The sequence below is a fragment of the Thermobia domestica genome, chromosome 3 (genome assembly GCF_964235325.1).
Source record: "Thermobia domestica chromosome 3, izTheDome1.hap1.1, whole genome shotgun sequence".
Lineage (NCBI taxonomy): Eukaryota > Metazoa > Arthropoda > Insecta > Zygentoma > Lepismatidae > Thermobia > Thermobia domestica.
Genome location: NC_137456.1, coordinates 184,107,759 through 184,123,028, shown reverse-complemented (window position 1 = coordinate 184,123,028; position 15,270 = coordinate 184,107,759).

The window sequence follows — 15,270 nt, the reverse complement described above, 5'->3', positions numbered from 1 at the left end:
CGTTTACAGATGAGTATAGTTCTTCAGAAACTATTAGTCAGGTGAATAGGAATAAGAATATTTGGAGAAGTTATATTTAAGTTTTTATGGGTTTATTTTATGGGCTTAATTCATAAAACGATTACAAATATTTTTATAATAAATATGGATAAGATAGAATCATATGAATTACAATCCTTTAAATCTAATCAAAAAACAATCGAGAATTTAAATAAGCCAAACAGGTCTATTGAATTTGATATTGACGTGGGTGATGGCTTCATACATCCTTATTATGCTGATACTTATGTAAGTTTTGAAATTAGAGGTAGAGACGCTGATGGAGAATGTACTGCTGGTCAAAATATTAGACTTATTAATAATTTCTTCCCACATTTGTTTTCTCAAATTCAAGTTAGTAAGCATGGACAGATATTAGATATTATAGATTATCCTGGTTTAACTTCAACAGCTGTATATACATATACGATTTCAAAACCAGAAGCGAATCGTTATGATGAATGTCGATGGCAAGGAATTACATGTCGAAGAACAGATGAAGAAATAGTATTTTTGCTAAGTCTTTTACCAGGATTTTGTTCTGATTCTAAAGATATTATGTGAAAAGGTGGATTAAAATATATATTTAAAAGAAGTGGTTCTGATGATAATGCATTTGCTATTTGGAAAACAAAGAAACAAGATGGAACATATGAGGACAATCAACCACATCCGGGTAAAGTTAAGATTACAAATATGGAGTTAAGAATGCCTCTTGTTAATTATGAACCTAACTATGCTACCTTGCTAAAATCTAATGTGTTAAAAGAAGGTAAGATTCCTATTTCCTTCAACACATATCAATGTTTACAGAAATCAGTTAGTGGCAAATATTTAGAGTTTGATTTAACCACACAATTTAACTCAAGTGAATTCGATATGCCTAATTTTGTGATTGCCTTTTTTCAAGCTGATAGAAATGATAATCAAGAAAGAGATTCAAGCTATTTTGATCATTGTAAAGTTCAGAATATCCATTTTCGTAATTCTAGAAACGAATCTTTTCCATTAGAATCTTTAAACTTAGATTTTGCGAAACATAAGTATTTGAAAGCTTTCGAAATGTATACGATATATAAGAGAGCTACAATTGGAAACACTGAGATGTATTACTATCCTAAAGAGTTTTTATAAAATAGGCCAATGTTCGTAATTAATACAAGCAAACATAAATCAGTAACTGTAAGTGAGAGAACTAATTTGAAACTGACTGTTAATTTTGAAAGCGATGTACCAGATAAAACGATTTGTTATGTTGTTTTGATTGGTAAGAAGAATTTAGAATACGATGTACAAAAAGAAAAAATAATTGAGAAGATATAAATCAATTATATGTTTATTAGATCTGTTTAGTTTGTAAGTGCTTTTTATGACAATATCATAAAAACTTATTTAATAAATGAATATTCCAGATAACATACCACGTGAGAATTTAATTGTGTTAATTTTAGATACTATATTAAATCTTGAGAAGTTATTAATGAAAAACAAAAGGAAGTTTAAGAGAATAAAATGTGTTTATACTACTCTTATTACGTTATCAATTCTATCAGCTTCTTCAGGCTTCATCAATGTGTTTTATTCCTGTCACAGTATATTCAATTATTACAACTGCATTTGCTTCGGCTTCTGCTGTTATCACTGGCCTATCAACCCGGTTTAATATAGCTTCGAAAGAAATATAAAAATATGGTGAATCAAATTGAATTGTTTAAAGATGAGCTTAATGTAATTAAGTTAATGAATGGTGAATTAACAGATGAAAATGTAAAGGTTATTATTAATAGAATCAATGATATACTTAATGAAATTCGAGACTATTAGAAACAAAAAAAGAAGCTCAAATACAAAATTACAGAAAAAATTAGAACACATGTTGATGAAGAAGATAAAATTATCTATATAGAACAAGGGGTCTCGTTTCAGGACCCCTTTTAAACTCACAACCACACAGTTTTTATTAATGAGTCAGGATTATATTCTCTTATCGATTTTCCTATATAATAAAAGATGGCTCAAAACATTGATTTTCTAAATAAACTTGGAAGTCTTGAACAAAAACACGGTATTGGATTAAGAGAATTAAATTAAATACAGAATATAAGATTGTGAAAATGGAAAAGATTAAAACTAATTTTGGAAAGAGCATTTTAGTTGAATGTGAAGAGTTTAAAGTATTTCTTCAACCTAGATTTACAAAACACTTAACAGATAAAATGATTGATGGGATCGTTAAAGATGGAATAAAAATTAAATACACTGGACTAAAAGATAATTATCCAACTGTTGAGTTCTGTATGTAAATTTCAAATGAGGATCGGTTTTGTGAATCCAAAAAATAATAAAAATGACTAGAATATGTCTTCAGAAGTAAAAAATGGAGTGGTTAGAATGGATCCTCAAAAGAAATTTATACTTACTAATAATTTCAATGTAATTGTGAAAAATGTGCAAACATAAGTTGAAATAGTTTTTGATATTAACGGCTGTCTATTCAGCTTGAATTCTGATCAGTGGACAGAGTTTAAGAAGTCATTGTTTCCTATAGAGAACGAAGTTAGCAGAAGATTCCATTACCAATATCCGAACTTGTAATTTTAAGTGTATAAGTGTTTTTATGATTTCATTATCAATAGCCAAACTTGTAATTTTAAGTGTATAAATGTTTTTATAGTTTCAAGATTATAAAAACTAAGACCTTTGGATATATAGAACATCATATCATTTGAATTTTAAATTTATATGTATAAATAAGGTATTTATTTGAGATTTTTATAATTATATCCTTAGAGTTATGCAATTTATAAGACATTCAATAAATAGTCAATTTATTTCTCTATTGATTGCCGTTTGAATTTTGAAAATCGGTTAATAAACAACGGATCTATAGTGATTTAAAAGATTCGGGAATTTTTTGCGGGTTTATTTTTTAGTTTTCGGGAAAATGTTATTCTTTAGAAAAGTCTTATATTTTTGTGACAATTATGCTAGTATTTTTTGTTTTTCAAAAGTAACAATAATTAGTGAAATTATTAAAAATTAGAATCGTATCTTTAAAGGTAGGCAACCAGTTATACCTGAAAAAATAGCACTTTTAATTCTCTATCGATTGTCGTTTAAATTTTGAAAATCGGTTAATATTCGGTGAAATTACAACAAATTTAGGAAAAATTCAAAATTTTCGGGAATTTTTTGACGCTTTCTTTTTGAGTTTTCGGAAAAATGTTATTCTTTAAAAAAAGTCTTAAAATTTTGTGGATATTATGCTAGTATTTTTTATTTTTCAAATATCTGAATTTTTTTCTGAAATTTGCCAACTTTTTTATTTGATGAGTTAGCACATTATAACTATGGAGGGGTAAAACTACCCTCTGAAAAATATTTTGGGTAAACACTATAATATTTGGTAAGTGAGTTGGCAACACTGACTTTTTTTCTTTTTTGAACATTGATGTTTTAGCTATATTTGCTAGCTAGGTGGGCATTTTAAGAAGTTACTCACTTACTCAGTAGATAGTGCTGCATATCGTGTAGTTTATCACTTTGCTAATAGATGGCGTTACTTGTAGTACTATTTGTTCATATATAAGGCCCGATTTTCACTTGATTTCTTTGAGTACATGTTAGCCGAGTGTGCTCGCTCATGGTCTGGCCAGCTATGAGTAGTTATCGGCGTGGTCGTCGCAGGTTCGAGTCGCCTCCAAACCAGAAGGATTTTCACTGTCTCATCTATAAGCCAAGCAAATCAGATTGAGCTGACGTGAATGGAGACTAGCGTTAGTAGAGAAAAGAAAACGGAGGCACAAGAGAAGCAGCAACAGAAAGAGAAACAAACAGAAAAAGAAACCTGAGAGGCAGCCAAAAGCAAACCAAACAAACAAATAAGAGAAAGGCGTAAGTCCTCTCAGGTCCACCTGTGCACAGGTTTTGCTGCTTTTTACTTTGAAAATTTATTTATGTTATAGAGTTTTTAAGATTTTAAATGTCATAAAAGCCTATGCGGCATACTAAAGTTATTTTCTTATAATTCAGCTATTTCTGAACCGATTTGAACCAAATAAAAACTATTCTTTCAATCAAAGACACCACTATAAGTTATAAGTTTTAGATGCAAGATTTTATCATTTTAAATGTCATAAAATCCTATGCGATCTCACTTTGGGCTATGTAACTTAGTATTAGTTTCTTGGGTCCTTCTGTGTTGATTAAAAATATATATGAAATGTGTTAGCTTGGAGTTTTGGCCCAGAAGTGAGATTCGCTATTTACTCGAGTAAAATTTCGTTGCTTATTTGCATCCCACTGTTTCATTTCATTTGTTTCCGTCCATTCCTTCGTGCGCTATTACGGTAATATTTACTTTTTTCGGATGGGATCTAGGCCCCAACAGTTTCCGCAAAAATTAAAACACGTTTCATTTATTGTTTTGCAAATTGTGCCAAGTTTCGTTGCATTTCTCCATATTATTTAGGAACTTCTTATGTATGCTTATTTGCACTTTTGATATTTCGTAATCAACAGTTCAGGAGGTCCGTGCCTCACTCAACCGTTTTCCAAGAAAATGCGAAATCCAATTATCTCACTTTACGTCTACAATTTCTGTGCTCAATGGCATTCAATTTGGTGCACTTCTTCTTACCTTTTGGGCCTCAAATTTCAAAATTTCGGGTGAGAGCTTTCGCCCGCTAAAACCGTTTTTCCACAGAAAATAAAAACACGGCAAACCGGAGACGTGACAATCGGTGTTGGAGCCCCCCTTCCCTCCGAAATTTCAATTCGGATGGTCCGTTATTAAAGTTGTCTTCATCATCAACGATAATTGTATGTAAAAATAACGTCGAAGAACATAATAATACACAGTACATATTAAGGTAAAAATGCGATTGATTGGCAAACGAAAGGTGAAGCAGAAGACGGCGACACTGTTATCAAATTTGGCAGACGGACAGTATCTGGTATAGTTAGAGTGGCGGCCACCCGCTGAAATGAGTGCTGGTGTTACTGCCACTGTGGTAGCAGTCGTTTTTAGGTAAAGATTGCAAAAACAATATTTCTAGCGCTGGATGGAATCTACTATCATCATAATCGGCTGATTATCAACTCAAACCAATTAAGTCCCTGGTTAGTAGTCTTGGTGGAGAATGTAACCAACGTGTGTGGCCCTAGAAACAAAGGATTGGAGACAAATACCTTTCGTAATCGTAACAGATGCTCTTTGTAACAGTGTCACGTAATTTCATCATTTTTTCATTAAAAGAAAGAAGAAACTGTCAGTTGAAAGCGACATATAGATGTCTGAGAATAGTGTAACCATGGGAGGTGAGAAAGACATGTCAAATAACTTTTAGAAACATGGGAAATGTCGATAATACATTATTGTTAAAAGCACAGCTAGATGTTAGCTAAGAGTGAAAAAAATGGAGAGAACCCTTTGATGGGGGAGTAAAGAAAGGAACATAGACACCTGTTTGTATGTGTGTGTTCCAGTTTTTTGGAGGGGGGAACTCTAATGTCGTTTTTTCTTAGTAAAAGACCTTGTTTAATTTGGGCTGAGACTTCTACCTTATGGAAAAATAGCACTGATTATTTTGAAGGACAGAGAATTTAAGAAAGAGATAGTTAAATGTTATGTGTTACTTTCTAAAAGTTAATGTATTGCCCCATACTGAGAGACGGGACATAAGATTGGGGTGAACTGTACTTTCCTTTTGAGCAAAGGACCAGTTTTAAATTAGCGTTCGACTTGTTACGCATTTTGTTAATGACCTTGCCACATACGTAGAGGGAGAGAAACAGTGACCCTTCTTACCTGAGTTTCAAAGGGGAAAAAGAGTGAATGAAATTTTTACGCAAGGGAACTTTCCTTTTTTTTCTGCTTTTGGAAGAAGTCTTCAAACAAGATTTCTTTAAGGTATTTCCGCATAAATGATTTTATCCTTTTAAAAACTAGATTATTGAATTAATTATTTATGAATATTAATGAGATGGTAATGAATATTAATGAGATGGTAATGAATATTAATGAGGTGGTAAAGAATGGGTTACAAAGAATGATTTTTTGTGTTTTGCGTATATTTAGAGGTATATGGCGGATATATGTAATATAGAGCACTACATATTGTACATAAATGTATGAGATAATGTGAGAGGGAATGGGCGCAACTCTAAGAAACGTATTTTATGTATTGATATTGTATTTTAAGTAGCTGAAATGGGATTTTAGCATAGAATATCATCTTTTGGATACTGTATGCGTCTAATGGTGTACGAAGCTTAGACGAATGACAAATTGCATGTATATATGAATAGTTTGTAAGTGAGTACATGTATGTGTAGCTGATATGTGATTTTAACATAGAATACCATGTTTTGAATACTGTAAGGGTCTAATGGTGTACGAAGCTTAGACGAATGACAAATTACATGTATATATGAATAGTTTGTAAGTGGGTACATGTATGTATGTATGTATATTGGTTTTGATATTGGGACAGGAATATATGTATCATATTGTAGACATATTATCTTTCGTTTGCATGTAAGTGTTTTAAGCATGTGTTGTTGGGTTGCGTAGCTTTAGGGGCTATACTATGGGGGATGCAAACACCTGAAGTGTTTGTATTGTATTAATATTGGTTGTATTGTATTAATATTGGATTGTAGCCTTATTTTTTCATAATGTAGAGTTGTATATCTTGTTGTGGTGATATGCTAGATGAATGCAAACACATGAACTGATTGTATTATATTAATATTGGATTATATTGTAGGCTTATATTGTGATTCCTTATGTATATAAGTGTTTTAGATTACCTTGAATAGCATGTTAGGATGTATATATTATGATTTTTACGTACATAGATGCTTGTTAGACATGTCCTAATGCTATTTTAAGTACAATGGATATCACTGTGGTATAAACCATTTACATATAGATATCTTTTCATTATAGTATTCTAATGTCATATATTCGTACTTTTACTTACTTCTAAGATGCTTGTTCACCTTGTAGAAGACATTATAGCGTCAACATGGTTTCCAACGGAGGATAATTTATTGTAGGAACATAAAATATAATAAATACGTATAAATAACCTTATATGAAGCATACGTATTCTTCCTTTATTTTATCTATATATATAAAAGAGAACGTACAAATCCTTTGTCCGCTCATCACGCTAATACGGCTGAACCAATTTCTTTTATTTTTGGGGGGTTATTAGGATTTGGACCCTAGATGGTTTTTATCATATCACTTTAATTTTCAATTACCAGTGTCTTGAGATAATTGACCATTCAGGTGTCCATTACGTACAAATCCTTTGTTAGTTCATCATAGGTATAAAAATAAACGTATGTATATGCAACCCGCATGACCGTGTCACTCGGCGGGTTAACATAAATGACAGGCGTTATAATGGTTTTTATCATATCACTTGAAAGCGAAAAAGTAAAAATTATCTAAGTAACAAAGTTTATAGCGTTCGGGGGTGACCGCAGCGAAGCGGGGCGGGTTAACATAAATGACAGGCGATATAATGTTAACATTTACTGCAATCTTCTATGGTTTTTATCATATCACTTGAAAGCGAAAAAGTAAAAATTATCTAAGTAACAAAGTTTATTGCGTTCCGGGGTGACCGCAGCGAAGCGGGGTGAACGCTGCTAGTATAGAATACAGATACTTCATAATATATGAATATTTGTTTGGATATAGTCATAGGAATAAAACATATTATTGTAAATTGTAGCGCTTTATTGTATTTATATAGTCTACAATATTCTATTTTCCAATATTGGCATATTTATATACATATATAGATAAGATATTTACTATACTTAGAATATTGTTCATAACTTATTGCCATATTTACATTATATATACGTAGAAGTACCAACTGATAGGTCTTGTGAAAACTTATGGACATACTTGATATGACTATGTTATGACATCATGGTACCTTTACACAGTCTACTATTTACATATACACAGAATACCAATCATTTAACACACTTAGTACTTTGATAACCACATGGTAATGTTCTATAGTCAGTAATACTGTTATGATTTAATCGTCGTCTTTTATTTTGAACTTTTTGATGTGTTTTAGTTTCAGACTTGAATATGATGACAAACCCAGACTTACGAACAATTCTTCCTGGATTGTGTAACTGTTTTTTGTCAGCTTTATCCCGAACTAGTTGATAAAAATGATCAAAGTTAATTTCTTGTCGTGTACGATGATTTAAAGTTATTCCTCTAATTTTAAATACATAATCTACTTTTCCTGTTTGAACTTCTTTCATTCTATATTCATAATTTTTTGACCCTAAGCCTATAAATGCATCAATTTCCCACCCATCAGGAACTTCATTAGTTAGTTGACCCAAATACGAACCCAAAGAAAGTGGAAGCTTTTCATTACGTGGTTGTACAAACATAATACTGTCAGTGTCGCAGTACAATACACAATCAGGATCTTTAGCTGTTACTAACTCGTAAAGTTTTAGACGCGCCCACGACGTGATGAAGGCTGCAAGGACAACATTGGAAAATTTCCATGGTTTGTTTTTCTTCTCAATGTTTTTATATGATAGAATGAGATGTTGCTCTCCAATAGGCAATAGAGTTTGTACCTCATATTGTGGTGCCCATAGATAACTTAAAAATTCTTCTGCAGTATCTACAATTACAGATTGAGATAAATCTGTTCGCTGTCCCCATTTCCCATACAGCGAATTGAGAAATATTTTGGAAATATATCTTAGACCAGGATTTGATTCAATGTTATTTTCCGTTAACTGAATGCATTCATGGACATAATAGTCTGCAATATATTTCTCTTGATCTTGTTTAGTTTTGCACCTGCTAGGAAATCCTGAAGACTCCTGTTTCATTTTTAAGAAGGAATTGACATAATCTTTAAATAGGTTATCTTTTGATCCAGATAATTTGAATTCCCAAATTTCGATAATTTGTAGAATTTTGTATCCGAGATCTAAAGCCACATGAAGTTCAGGAGTACAGTATGTACCAGTAAGGACACGCTCAGTATCATTATGCATGCAATTGTTGGCACTTTGTTCCATACACGTACGACATAACCCAAACAAAAGGCGATCATTACATGTATATGGTAAAATTGGAAAATATAAGTCTTTGGGAGGTAAGATACTACATTTAACTAATCCATGAATACTTTGCACTTGTGGAAAGTCAGGCCCCTTGTATATTATAGGTTTACCTATAGGCAATGGCTTACGTGCCATTACCCAGGGGTAAAGACTGGTAACATTATAATATGCTACAAACTCTTCGCTGGTACATTCGTACGCATTAAAACATTCTGTACGTCCCCCATGAAAACTATCTTTAGGTACCAGATGATCAACAAGATCATGACACTGTGTTTGAATAAACTGTTGTAATTTTTTATCATTTTTTACCATTTGGTCCCATTCACACTCCCACATTTCAATGACATTAAGATTTAATTTTTTAAGAAATGCTATTTTTATGCTAGTGTTTTCATACCGATCTTGTAGTGATGTACCTTGCTTAGAGGTAGAATCTTGGGACACGTGTCGTAGTGTAGAATAACAGTTTAAACACCCGTGATAGTAACATCCATGAAATTCGTAAACTGTATTTGTTTTACTTTGAAATCCATCAACCTTATACCTCCCGAATCGTTTTTCCAAGCCATTTCCAGAATGAAGAATTTTGTTGCCAGTAGTACGTTCTAAGTATCGTAGCCAATACATTGCCATTAGACTTTGACGATCACGGTGGTCAAACCCATAAGGTGGAATAATTGGAATACTTTCTTTGGGTAAATATAAGGTACGATACGTTAGTATTGCCAAACTAGCAATAGTTGGTGCAGCGATAAAACATTGGATACCATTTGTTTTGACTTCAATTAATTTTGAAAATTTAATGACAGCCTCTGCTAAAATTTCAACATCATTCCGACAATATTCCACCATTTCCTTTTGGAGATTATACTCCTCATTACTTGCAGCACGTTCTTTGTGCCATATGATAAGTTGCTCTCGATCTTCAGTGCTCCTTGAATCAGGATCAAAATACTTTAGATCAGGAATTTTGCCTATGTAATTTTGGTTCTCTAATGCATTAAACAAGTACGGGAAATCTCCCTTTTGGAAATTTGCAGAAAGACCTAACGCCTTAGGTAATTTAGATAATTTAACTCCCATATACAAATATGTGTCACGGAAGTAAATCTTTTGTCCTAAACGCATTTCAATAATCTTTTGCCCTGACATTATTACTTCCGGTGTAAAATGATGGTTTATGATCAAAGTTTTAGCACAGAATTGCATATCATAATTACTGCCGTTATGGGAAAGTACAATGATTTTTTTAAACATTGGTTGAGTTATTAATACATGATTAACAAATTCTTCAATGTTGTTGAAATCAAACGAATGGATTCCATTTTTATCGCCGCATACAAAGCATGTATCATGAAGTTTCATGTACTTACACTTGTAACAGGCATGAATACAATTTACAAAATTTACGTGATGTTCTTGTTCTCCTTGTTCATTTTTAGGAAGTAACATTGTTTCTACACCAAAGATAATGTACGAAAAGATATCTACATGCTGTATGATTGCCGTTTGAACAAAACAAATATGGTCAACGCTTACATATGTATAACATGTTTTACAATAACGTTCACCACATTCATGTTTAGACTTGCGTGAACGCATGTCAATCATATCACCACATTGGACACACATTTTCTTTGTTTCGCATAAACTTTTTCCGGAAACATTTATCGTTTTAGGATTGTCAAAACATTCTTCTGAAGAAAACAGTCTATGACAATCAATTCATTCGAGTTTAATATTATCATTATTACAAACATTGTGATACTTTTCACACATTGGACATTTGAAGTTACACTTATGATTTTATGTACGATGATAAGCTTCCAAACAATACTGACAATAATTTTTCTTGTTTAATAGTGTTGTAATACTAGTAATTAATTCATAGTGTCCCTCAGTATACAAAATTAAAATTTTCTTTGATGCATGTATTCTAGGATAAATTACATTGTAGTTTCGAGTTAAACGATTTTTTTCGTAAACAACAATTTGATAATGAGGTGCTAGCTTATTTTGAAACTTTTTTACATCATCAATAGTACATCCATCATGGATATCAATGTCAACTTTAGCACTGACACATAAATCCTTTGCTTGTTTCATCAATCGTTCAGGATGATTTTTCAATTCATATACGTAATTATAACGATGATCAGCCCTACCCATTCCAAAAATAATACTCTTGGGAAGACAATACACATCCTTTTGTACAGGAATAGTACATTGATGCATGTGTGTTACAAAATCAACATATTTTGCTGAACCCATAGTTCGTCCCCTCCCTTTACGTGAATCAACAATATGAATTTTGAAATTTACTTTATCACCTAATAAATAATTTTCATTACTATTTAAAACATTTTCAATATTACGAAATAAAATGTCGGAAGTTAAATTTGACTTTTGACGCCACGAAATGTATATTGGTTTATTAATCGTAGAAGCAGAACTTTCTATTGTTATACCATCATACATATCATCATTCTTAGCATTACTAAGAAAGCAATTTTTTAGACCGATAACACACTGGAAGAGCATACAAAAACAAACAGCTATAATTGTTTGAAGTGTTACAAACTTTAATACTACAATTACAAATTACATTATATTGTGTAATATTACTGTTACTAATTTAAAATATGTTAAATACCTGCATACGAGACTACAAACTAAAAGCATTTGGGTTGGAGATTACAAACTAACTGCGTTTGGGTACAAGATTACAAAACTAAATGCCTTTGGGTACGAGATTAAATTTTAAAAGTATAAATCCAGCGCAGCAAGCCGCGCCGCGCACTATATAATTACTAGTGTTAAAGTAAAGCCAATCATTGGTATACTCTCTGTTGTTAAATCATTTATTTTAAAATACCAATTTTGTTACAAAGTTACATCTAATAATAAACTTTGAAATATATCTTTGCTGATCTTTAAAGTTATAAGACTTTTAGAAGTTACATTTACTAAACGTGTACAGGAATTGTTGATACATTCTTATGTTCATCTTCGGATAAGTTCGGCAATTTTCGGAACCATTCGTGTGGTACATTAACCAACACGTACGGGAATTGTGGATAAACTCTCATGTTCATCTTCGGTTAACTTCGGCCATGTTCGGAAAACTTCGGGAAACTTCGGCAATCTTCGGAAATCTTCGTGTGGAGTTCTTGGAATTTCCATTTATTACTGTTAATAATAAACAATCAATAAGAAGTAAACAAACTTCCTGTTTGTACTCTGCGTGCTGTAATTAGTCTAATACAATTTTATTACGGCACTTTGTAAATTACAATTATCGGAAAGTACTAAAGGATTAACCGATAAACTTAAAAGTATATCTTCGGTGAACTAAAAAATATAGTTAGTGAGTGACAAGTGGTAGTGCTTCGATACTAAACTGAAAAAAGTTACGGGAAGTTTTATGATTGTAGTTAATGGCAAGTGTTAGTGCAATTCCCGACAAGCTTTCAAGTGTAGTGTCGGTAAACTTACAACTAAATCTGTTGTGAACTGAAACAAGTTCGGGAAAGTTTTATTATTATATTTACTGATAAGTGTAAAAATTTCTTAAGAAGTGTATCTTTGGTCAACACATTGTGAATCACATCATAAAAGTCTACTTACGAAACCTTGTCATTTAAAAACTGTGAAAACAAATATCAAAGTTCTGTGTACATCATTGTGTAAAATATTTACAGTATAAGACAGAATAATTCAAATTGCAATTACATACTTAGTGTGTCAATAATACAATGGAAGGACAGTCTGTCATCTGTACCATGTTGTCAGCGCAAGAAGCACGTGGATATGAAAATCCAAACGAAGTTTATTTACATGGGAAGTGATAACACAATGTCATGCTACGGGTGCAAGGGTAAGCAATGAAGCTTATTCCAAGTTATTGCAGGCGTTGTTTATGCATTTTGGTTGTGATCCTCATGTTGTTTTGAAAAAATGTAAGTCTGCAAAAGATATTATTGATTTATATCATGTAGGCTTCTTTCGTCAAGATAATATAAAGAATTTAACTCGTGAGAAGTTTATGGAACTTGTGTCTGAAGGAAAAGCTAATAGTTTAAGTACAGATGACTTTAGCGTGTTCATGCAAAATTTTATAAACTTTCCAAGTCCTAATACTAATACTGTATCACAACCTAACATGTATGGGAGTGGTAAAACAAATGAATATTTTCGTATTGTTAATAGTACAACCAAACAATATACTTATTTTGGACTTACAGGAAAGGAAGTTACAATTAAACGTATGCAAACTGAAGGAATAGATGATCCTGAAAAATATATTCAGTTATTATTTGAATTTGTAAAAGATCATGTGTTAAATGATGCCGATGATGATATGTATGTTGGTATAACAATAGAAAGTTCTGCTTCTACGATTAATAAACCAATATACATTTCGTGGCGTCAAAAGTCAAATTTAACTTCCGACATTTTATTTCGTAATATTGAAAATGTTTTAAATAGTAATGAAAATTATTTATTAGGTGATAAAGTAAATTTCAAAATTCATATTGTTGATTCACGTAAAGGGAGGGGACGAACTATGGGTTCAGCAAAATATGTTGATTTTGTAACACACATGCATCAATGTACTATTCCTGTACAAAAGGATGTGTATTGTCTTCCCAAGAGTATTATTCTTGGAATGGGTAGGGCTGATCATCGTTATAATTACGTATATGAATTGAAAAATCATCCTGAACGATTGATGAAACAAGCAAAGGATTTATGTGTCATTGCTAAAGTTGACATTGAAATCCATGATGGATGTACTATTGATGATGTAAAAAAGTTTCAAAATAAGCTAGCACCTCATTATCAAATTGTTGTTTACGAAAAAAATCGTTTAACTCGAAACTACATTGTAATTTATCCTGGAATACATGCATCAAAGAAAATTTTAATTTTGTATACTGAGGGACACTATGAATTAATTACTAGTATTACAACACTATTAAACAAGAAAAATTATTGTCAGTATTGTTTGGAAGCTTATCATCGTACATAAAATCATAAGTGTAACTTCAAATGTCCAATGTGTGAAAAGTATCACAATGTTTGTAATAATGATAATAATATTAAACTCGAATGAATTGATTGTCATAGACTGTTTTCTTCAGAAGAATGTTTTGACAATCTTAAAACAATAAATGTTTCCGGAAAAAGTTTATGCGAAACAAAGAAAATGTGTGTCCAATGTGGTGATATGATTGACATGCGTTCACGCAAGTCTAAACATGAATGTGGTGAACGTTATTGTAAAACATGTTATACATATGTAAGCGTTGACCATATTTGTTTTGTTCAAACGGCAATCATACAGCATGTAGATACCTTTTTGTACATTATCTTTGATGTAGAAACAATGTTACTTCCTAAAAATGAACAAGGAGAACAAGAACATCACGTAAATTTTGTAAATTGTATTCATGCCTGTTACAAGTGTAAGTACATGAAACTTCATGATACATGCTTTGTATGCGGCGATAAAAATGGAATCCGTTCGTTTGATTTCAACAACATTGAAGAATTTGTTAATCATGTATTAATAACTCGACCAATGTTTAAAAAAATCATTGTACTTTCCCATAACGGCAGTAATTATGATATGCAATTCTGTGCTAAAACTTTGATCATAAACCATCATTTTACACCGGAAGTAATAATGTCAGGGCAAAAGATTATTGAAATGCGTTTAGGACAAAAGATTTACTTCCGTGACACATATTTGTATATGGGAGTTAAATTATCTAAATTACCTAAGGCGTTAGGTCTTTCTGCAAATTTACAAAAGGGAAATTTCCCGTACTTGTTTAATACATTAGAGAACCAAAATTACATAGGCAAAATTCCTGATCTAAAGTATTTTGATCCTGATTCAAGGAGCACTGAAGATCGAGAGCAACTTATCATATGGCACAAAGAACGTGCTGCAAGTAATGAGGAGTATAATCTCCAAAAGGAAATGATGGAATATTGTCGGAATGATGTTAAAATTTTAGCAGAGGCTGTCATTAAATTTTCAAAGTTAATTGAAGACAAAACAAATGGTATCCAATGTTTTATCGC